Below are 9,688 nucleotides of genomic sequence, written 5' to 3'. Positions count from 1 at the left end.
GCAAAACCCAGCCCCCGCCGGCAACGGCAACCACGGCAGCCGGGGCAGGCCAGACACCACGGGCCGCCCCGGCACGGTGCCTCGATCGCGCCCGGCCGATACCGAGAAAGGGCGAGGCGCCGCCGCCCCGCCCACGACACACTCTCGGGGGCTCACTCGCTCGCTCGCTCTCTGTTGGGTTGCGGGGTCCGTCCTGGGGGGGGGGACACGGCCGGCCACCGCGGCCGACCGCCGCCCCGGAAAAATTCTGCCCGCTACACGCGGGTCCCCGGCTTAGGGCCGAGGAAGGGGGACGACTTCAACAACACACGGCAGGGCCGGACACTCCCGTCACCGAGCCCCCCTTCGCAGGCAAGCAAGCGAAGCCGAGAGGCGAGGCCACACGCCCCACTGCATGTCCCCCGCTGCCCTTTCGATACGGACACAACTCTGGCAACACAGGTCGGGAGCGGGAAACGAGGCGCAGCCAACCTCGGCCAAGCGAGCCACGCCCGGGGGGCTCTCGGGGAGGGGGGCCAGGGAAAGCCCGGGCAGGCTCAACACAACCCCGGGCCGGCCCCACAGAAATCCAGCCCCGGCTGCCGGCCACCAGCGTGCACCGGGACCGACAGCCGAAGAAATGCCGCACCCGGCGAGCGGGCGGGGCCCCGGCTTAAGGCCGGGCAGAAAAGGGGCGAGGCGCCGCCGCCTCGCCCGCCACCATCCCCGGGGGAGCGAGCGGGCGCCCGGCTCCCCGTTGTCACGAAACCGGCAGCAGCCGGGCCGGAGCGGGACACACTCGCGGCTTTCTCGCCCTCTCTCTGGGCCTTTTTCTCGCTTCTCCCCCGCCTGGAACAACGCAGCCTCGCCTGGGCCGGGGGAGCGCGGTGGCTCTCGGATCGCATCGCTCTCTCTGGGGGCTTTCTCGCTTCTCCCCCGGACTGAACACGCAGCCTCGGCCTGGGCCGGGGAGCGGCTCTCGGATCGCATCGGTCTCTCTGGGGGCTTTCTCGCTTCTCCCCCGACTGAGCACGCAGCCTCGCCTGGGCCGGGGAGCGGCTCTCGGATCGCATCGGTCTCTCTCTCTGGGCTAACCTGTCCCAGTCGAACTGGGTAAGACGGGAAGCCGGACGAAGCCACGCGACTCGCCCCGACATCGGCGGTGTTCTTCTGGCCCTGGCGACCGCACGCGCGTCCGCCCTTCTCCGCCACGGACACAGGCACGGCAACAGCCTGTGGGGATACGGCCCGTCACCTCGTTCCCATAATACGGACAGATGGGCCCGAAGCGGCGGAGGCCGGAAAGAGAACCGATGTACGTGACCGAGGGGGCGCAGTGGCGCACGCCGCCTTCTACGATGACATAGCCGGAGGCAGCGAGAAACAGCGACCCCTTGGAGTACTTCCAGGCCGGCAGCGGACAACAGGTCTACCAGCCATGAAACGGGCAACAGGTCTACCGACGGCTTGCTGCGGACAACAGGTCTACCCAGCCATGAAACGGGCAACAGGTCTACCAAGCTGCGGACACCAGGTCTACCCAGGGCATGCTGCGGACACCAGGTCTACCCACGGCTTGCTGCGGACAACAGGTCTACCCAGCTGCGGACACCAGGTCTACCCAGGGCATGAAAAGGGCAACAGGTCTACCAAGCTGCGGACACCAGGTCTACCCAGGGCATGCTGCGGACACCAGGTCTACCCACGGCTTGCTGCGGACAACAGGTCTACCCAGCCATGAAACGGGCAACAGGTCTACCAAGCTGCGGACACCAGGTCTACCCAGGGCATGCTGCGGACACCAGGTCTACCCACGGCTTGCTGCGGACACCAGGTCTACCCACGGCTTGCTGCGGACACCAGGTCTACCCAGCCATGAAACGGGCAACAGGTCTACCAAGCTGCGGACACCAGGTCTACCCAGGGCATGCTGCGGACACCAGGTCTACCCACGGCTTGCTGCGGACACCAGGTCTACCCAGCCATGAAACGGGCAACAGGTCTACCAAGCTGCGGACACCAGGTCTACCCAGGGCATGCTGCGGACAACAGGTCTACCCAGCCATGAAACGGGCAACAGGTCTACTCACGGCTTGCTGCGGACACCAGGTCTACCCAGCCATGAAACGGGCAACAGGTCTACCAAGCTGCGGACACCAGGTCTACCCAGGGCATGCTGCGGACACCAGGTCTACCCACTCAATGCTGCGGACAACAGGTCTACCCAGGCATGAATCGGGCAACAGGTCTACCAAGCTCCGGACACCAGGTCTACCCACGGCTTGCTGCGGACACCAGGTCTACCCAGCCATGAAACGGGCAACAGGTCTACCAAGCTGCGGACACCAGGTCTACCCAGGGCATGCTGCGGACACCAGGTCTACCCAGCCATGAAACGGGCAACAGGTCTACTCACGGCTTGCTGCGGACACCAGGTCTACCCAGCCATGAAACGGGCAACAGGTCTACCAAGCTGCGGACACCAGGTCTACCCAGGGCATGCTGCGGACACCAGGTCTACCCAGCCATGAAACGGGCAACAGGTCTACTCACGGCTTGCTGCGGACACCAGGTCTACCCAGCCATGAAACGGGCAACAGGTCTACCAAGCTGCGGACACCAGGTCTACCCAGGGCATGCTGCGGACACCAGGTCTACCCAGGGCATGCTGCGGACAACAGGTCTACCCAGGCATGAATCGGGCAACAGGTCTACCAAGCTCCGGACACCAGGTCTACCCACGGCTTGCTGCGGACACCAGGTCTACCCAGCCATGAAACGGGCAACAGGTCTACCAAGCTGCGGACACCAGGTCTACCCAGGGCATGCTGCGGACACCAGGTCTACCCAGCCATGAAACGGGCAACAGGTCTACTCACGGCTTGCTGCGGACACCAGGTCTACCCAGCCATGAAACGGGCAACAGGTCTACCAAGCTGCGGACACCAGGTCTACCCAGGGCATGCTGCGGACACCAGGTCTACCCACGGCTTGCTGCGGACACCAGGTCTACCCAGCCATGAAACGGGCAACAGGTCTACCCAGCTGCGGACACCAGGTCTACCCAGGGCATGCTGCGGACACCAGGTCTACCCAGCCATGAAACGGGCAACAGGTCTACTCACGGCTTGCAGCGGACAACAGGTCTACCCAGCCATGAAACGGGCAACAGGTCTACCAAGCTGCGGACACCAGGTCTACCCAGGGCATGCTGCGGACACCAGGTCTACCCACGGCTTGCTGCGGACAACAGGTCTACCCAGGCATGAAACGGGCAACAGGTCTACCAAGCTGCGGACACCAGGTCTACCCAGGGCATGCTGCGGACACCAGGTCTACCCACGGCTTGCTGCGGACACCAGGTCTACCAACTCAATGCTGCGGACAACAGGTCTACCCAGCCATGAAACGGGCAACAGGTCTACCAAGCTGCGGACACCAGGTCTACCCACGGCTTGCTGCGGACACCAGGTCTACCCAGCCATGAAACGGGCAACAGGTCTACCAAGCTGCGGACACCAGGTCTACCCAGGGCATGCTGCGGACACCAGGTCTACCCACGGCTTGCTGCGGACAACAGGTCTACCCAGCCATGAATCGGGCAACAGGTCTACCAAGCTGCGGACACCAGGTCTACCCACGGCTTGCTGCGGACACCAGGTCTACCCAGCCATGAAACGGGCACCAGGTCTACTCACGGCTTGCTGCGGACACCAGGTCTACCCAGCCATGAAACGGGCAACAGGTCTACCAAGCTGCGGACACCAGGTCTACCCAGCCATGAAACGGGCAACAGGTCTACCAACTCAATGCTGCGGACAACAGGTCTACCCAGCCATGAAACGGGCAACAGGTCTACCAAGCTGCGGACACCAGGTCTACCCACGGCTTGCTGCGGACACCAGGTCTACCAACTCAATGCTGCGGACACCAGGTCTACCCAGCCATGAAACGGGCAACAGGTCTACCAAGCTGCGGACACCAGGTCTACCCACGGCTTGCTGCGGACAACAGGTCTACCCAGGCATGAATCGGGCAACAGGTCTACCAAGCTGCGGACACCAGGTCTACCCACGGCTTGCTGCGGACAACAGGTCTACCCAGCCATGAAACGGGCAACAGGTCTACCAAGCTGCGGACACCAGGTCTACCCAGGGCATGCTGCGGACACCAGGTCTACCCAGCCATGAAACGGGCAACAGGTCTACTCACGGCTTGCTGCGGACACCAGGTCTACCCAGCCATGAAACGGGCAACAGGTCTACCAAGCTGCGGACACCAGGTCTACCCAGGGCATGCTGCGGACACCAGGTCTACCCAGTCATGAAACGGGCAACAGGTCTACTCACGGCTTGCTGCGGACAACAGGTCTACCCAGCCATGAAACGGGCAACAGGTCTACCAAGCTGCGGACAACAGGTCTACCCAGGGCATGCTGCGGACACCAGGTCTACCCACTCAATGCTGCGGACAACAGGTCTACCCAGGCATGAATCGGGCAACAGGTCTACCAAGCTCCGGACACCAGGTCTACCCACGGCTTGCTGCGGACAACAGGTCTACCCAGCCATGAAACGGGCAACAGGTCTACCAAGCTGCGGACACCAGGTCTACCCAGGGCATGCTGCGGACACCAGGTCTACCCAGCCATGAAACGGGCAACAGGTCTACTCACGGCTTGCTGCGGACACCAGGTCTACCCAGCCATGAAACGGGCAACAGGTCTACCAAGCTGCGGACACCAGGTCTACCCAGGGCATGCTGCGGACACCAGGTCTACCCACTCAATGCTGCGGACAACAGGTCTACCCAGGCATGAATCGGGCAACAGGTCTACCAAGCTCCGGACACCAGGTCTACCCACGGCTTGCTGCGGACACCAGGTCTACCCAGCCATGAAACGGGCAACAGGTCTACCAAGCTGCGGACACCAGGTCTACCCAGGGCATGCTGCGGACACCAGGTCTACCCAGCCATGAAACGGGCAACAGGTCTACTCACGGCTTGCTGCGGACACCAGGTCTACCCAGCCATGAAACGGGCAACAGGTCTACCAAGCTGCGGACACCAGGTCTACCCAGGGCATGCTGCGGACACCAGGTCTACCCACTCAATGCTGCGGACAACAGGTCTACCCAGGCATGAATCGGGCAACAGGTCTACCAAGCTCCGGACACCAGGTCTACCCACGGCTTGCTGCGGACACCAGGTCTACCCAGCCATGAAACGGGCAACAGGTCTACCAAGCTGCGGACACCAGGTCTACCCAGGGCATGCTGCGGACACCAGGTCTACCCAGCCATGAAACGGGCAACAGGTCTACTCACGGCTTGCTGCGGACACCAGGTCTACCCAGCCATGAAACGGGCAACAGGTCTACCAAGCTGCGGACACCAGGTCTACCCAGGGCATGCTGCGGACACCAGGTCTACCCAGCCATGAAACGGGCAACAGGTCTACTCACGGCTTGCTGCGGACACCAGGTCTACCCAGCCATGAAACGGGCAACAGGTCTACCAAGCTGCGGACACCAGGTCTACCCAGGGCATGCTGCGGACACCAGGTCTACCCAGGGCATGCTGCGGACAACAGGTCTACCCAGGCATGAATCGGGCAACAGGTCTACCAAGCTCCGGACACCAGGTCTACCCACGGCTTGCTGCGGACACCAGGTCTACCCAGCCATGAAACGGGCAACAGGTCTACCAAGCTGCGGACACCAGGTCTACCCAGGGCATGCTGCGGACACCAGGTCTACCCAGCCATGAAACGGGCAACAGGTCTACTCACGGCTTGCTGCGGACACCAGGTCTACCCAGCCATGAAACGGGCAACAGGTCTACCAAGCTGCGGACACCAGGTCTACCCAGGGCATGCTGCGGACACCAGGTCTACCCAGCCATGAAACGGGCAACAGGTCTACTCACGGCTTGCTGCGGACACCAGGTCTACCCAGCCATGAAACGGGCAACAGGTCTACCAAGCTGCGGACACCAGGTCTACCCAGGGCATGCTGCGGACACCAGGTCTACCCAGGGCATGCTGCGGACAACAGGTCTACCCAGGCATGAATCGGGCAACAGGTCTACCAAGCTGCGGACACCAGGTCTACCCAGGGCATGCTGCGGACACCAGGTCTACCCAGCCATGAAACGGGCAACAGGTCTACCAAGCTGCGGACAACAGGTCTACCCAGGGCATGCTGCGGACACCAGGTCTACCCAGCCATGAAACGGGCAACAGGTCTACCAAGCTGCGGACACCAGGTCTACCCAGGGCATGCTGCGGACACCAGGTCTACCCAGCCATGAAACGGGCAACAGGTCTACTCACGTCTTGCTGCGGACACCAGGTCTACCCAGCCATGAAACGGGCAACAGGTCTACCAAGCTGCGGACACCAGGTCTACTCACGGCTTGCTGCGGACACCAGGTCTACCCAGCCATGAAACGGGCAACAGGTCTACTCACGGCTTGCTGCGGACACCAGGTCTACCCAGCCATGAAACGGGCAACAGGTCTACCAAGCTGCGGACAACAGGTCTACCCAGGGCATGCTGCGGACAACAGGTCTACCCAGCCATGAAACGGGCAACAGGTCTACTCACGGCTTGCTGCGGACACCAGGTCTACCCAGCCATGAAACGGGCAACAGGTCTACCAAGCTGCGGACACCAGGTCTACCCAGGGCATGCTGCGGACACCAGGTCTACCCACGGCTTGCTGCGGACACCAGGTCTACCCAGCCATGAAACGGGCAACAGGTCTACCAAGCTGCGGACACCAGGTCTACCCAGGGCATGCTGCGGACACCAGGTCTACCCACGGCTTGCTGCGGACAACAGGTCTACCCAGCCATGAAACGGGCAACAGGTCTACCAAGCTGCGGACACCAGGTCTACCCAGGGCATGCTGCGGACAACAGGTCTACCCAGCCATGAAACGGGCAACAGGTCTACTCACGGCTTGCTGCGGACAACAGGTCTACCAAGCCATGAAACGGGCAACAGGTCTACCAAGCTGCGGACACCAGGTCTACCCAGGGCATGCTGCGGACACCAGGTCTACCCACTCAATGCTGCGGACAACAGGTCTACCCAGGCATGAATCGGGCAACAGGTCTACCAAGCTCCGGACACCAGGTCTACCCACGGCTTGCTGCGGACACCAGGTCTACCCAGCCATGAAACGGGCAACAGGTCTACCAAGCTGCGGACACCAGGTCTACCCAGGGCATGCTGCGGACACCAGGTCTACCCAGCCATGAAACGGGCAACAGGTCTACCAAGCTGCGGACACCAGGTCTACCCAGGGCATGCTGCGGACACCAGGTCTACCCAGGGCATGCTGCGGACAACAGGTCTACCCAGGCATGAATCGGGCAACAGGTCTACCAAGCTCCGGACACCAGGTCTACCCACGGCTTGCTGCGGACACCAGGTCTACCCAGCCATGAAACGGGCAACAGGTCTACCAAGCTGCGGACACCAGGTCTACCCAGGGCATGCTGCGGACAACAGGTCTACCCAGCCATGAAACGGGCAACAGGTCTACTCACGGCTTGCTGCGGACACCAGGTCTACCCAGCCATGAAACGGGCAACAGGTCTACCAAGCTGCGGACACCAGGTCTACCCAGGGCATGCTGCGGACACCAGGTCTACCCAGCCATGAAACGGGCAACAGGTCTACTCACGGCTTGCTGCGGACACCAGGTCTACCCAGCCATGAAACGGGCAACAGGTCTACCAAGCTGCGGACACCAGGTCTACCCAGGGCATGCTGCGGACACCAGGTCTACCCAGGGCATGCTGCGGACAACAGGTCTACCCAGGCATGAATCGGGCAACAGGTCTACCAAGCTGCGGACACCAGGTCTACCCAGGGCATGCTGCGGACACCAGGTCTACCCAGCCATGAAACGGGCAACAGGTCTACCAAGCTGCGGACACCAGGTCTACCCAGGGCATGCTGCGGACACCAGGTCTACCCAGCCATGAAACGGGCAACAGGTCTACTCACGGCTTGCTGCGGACACCAGGTCTACCCAGCCATGAAACGGGCAACAGGTCTACCAAGCTGCGGACACCAGGTCTACCCAGGGCATGCTGCGGACACCAGGTCTACCCAGCCATGAAACGGGCAACAGGTCTACTCACGTCTTGCTGCGGACACCAGGTCTACCCAGCCATGAAACGGGCAACAGGTCTACCAAGCTGCGGACACCAGGTCTACTCACGGCTTGCTGCGGACACCAGGTCTACCCAGCCATGAAACGGGCAACAGGTCTACTCACGGCTTGCTGCGGACACCAGGTCTACCCAGCCATGAAACGGGCAACAGGTCTACCAAGCTGCGGACAACAGGTCTACCCAGGGCATGCTGCGGACAACAGGTCTACCCAGCCATGAAACGGGCAACAGGTCTACTCACGGCTTGCTGCGGACACCAGGTCTACCCAGCCATGAAACGGGCAACAGGTCTACCAAGCTGCGGACACCAGGTCTACCCAGGGCATGCTGCGGACACCAGGTCTACCCACGGCTTGCTGCGGACACCAGGTCTACCCAGCCATGAAACGGGCAACAGGTCTACCAAGCTGCGGACACCAGGTCTACCCAGGGCATGCTGCGGACACCAGGTCTACCCACGGCTTGCTGCGGACAACAAGTCTACCCAGCCATGAAACGGGCAACAGGTCTACCAAGCTGCGGACACCAGGTCTACCCAGGGCATGCTGCGGACACCAGGTCTACCCAGCCATGAAACGGGCAACAGGTCTACTCACGGCTTGCTGCGGACACCAGGTCTACCCAGCCATGAAACGGGCAACAGGTCTACCAAGCTGCGGACACCAGGTCTACCCAGGGCATGCTGCGGACACCAGGTCTACCAACTCAATGCTGCGGACAACAGGTCTACCCAGCCATGAATCGGGCAACAGGTCTACCAAGCTGCGGACACCAGGTCTACCCACGGCTTGCTGCGGACACCAGGTCTACCCAGCCATGAAACGGGCAACAGGTCTACCAAGCTGCGGACACCAGGTCTACCCAGGGCATGCTGCGGACACCAGGTCTACCCAGCCATGAAACGGGCAACAGGTCTACTCACGGCTTGCTGCGGACAACAGGTCTACCCAGCCATGAAACGGGCAACAGGTCTACCAAGCTGCGGACACCAGGTCTACCCAGGGCATGCTGCGGACACCAGGTCTACCCACGGCTTGCTGCGGACAACAGGTCTACCCAGGCATGAATCGGGCAACAGGTCTACCAAGCTGCGGACACCAGGTCTACCCAGGGCATGCTGCGGACACCAGGTCTACCCACGGCTTGCTGCGGACAACAGGTCTACCCAGCCATGAATCGGGCAACAGGTCTACCAAGCTCCGGACACCAGGTCTACCCACGGCTTGCTGCGGACACCAGGTCTACCCAGCCATGAAACGGGCAACAGGTCTACCAAGCTGCGGACACCAGGTCTACCCAGCCATGAAACGGGCAACAGGTCTACCAACTCAATGCTGCGGACAACAGGTCTACCCAGCCATGAAACGGGCAACAGGTCTACCAAGCTGCGGACACCAGGTCTACCCACGGCTTGCTGCGGACACCAGGTCTACCCAGCCATGAAACGGGCAACAGGTCTACCAAGCTGCGGACACCAGGTCTACCCAGGGCATGCTGCGGACAACAGGTCTACCCAGCC

The sequence above is a fragment of the Sturnus vulgaris genome, unplaced genomic scaffold, assembly GCF_052056855.1.
Source record: "Sturnus vulgaris isolate bStuVul1 unplaced genomic scaffold, bStuVul1.hap1 Scaffold_156, whole genome shotgun sequence".
In the NCBI taxonomy this organism is placed as follows: Eukaryota; Metazoa; Chordata; class Aves; order Passeriformes; family Sturnidae; genus Sturnus; species Sturnus vulgaris.
The sequence above is the reverse complement of the archived record's forward strand: the minus strand, read 5'-3'. Positions refer to the sequence as shown.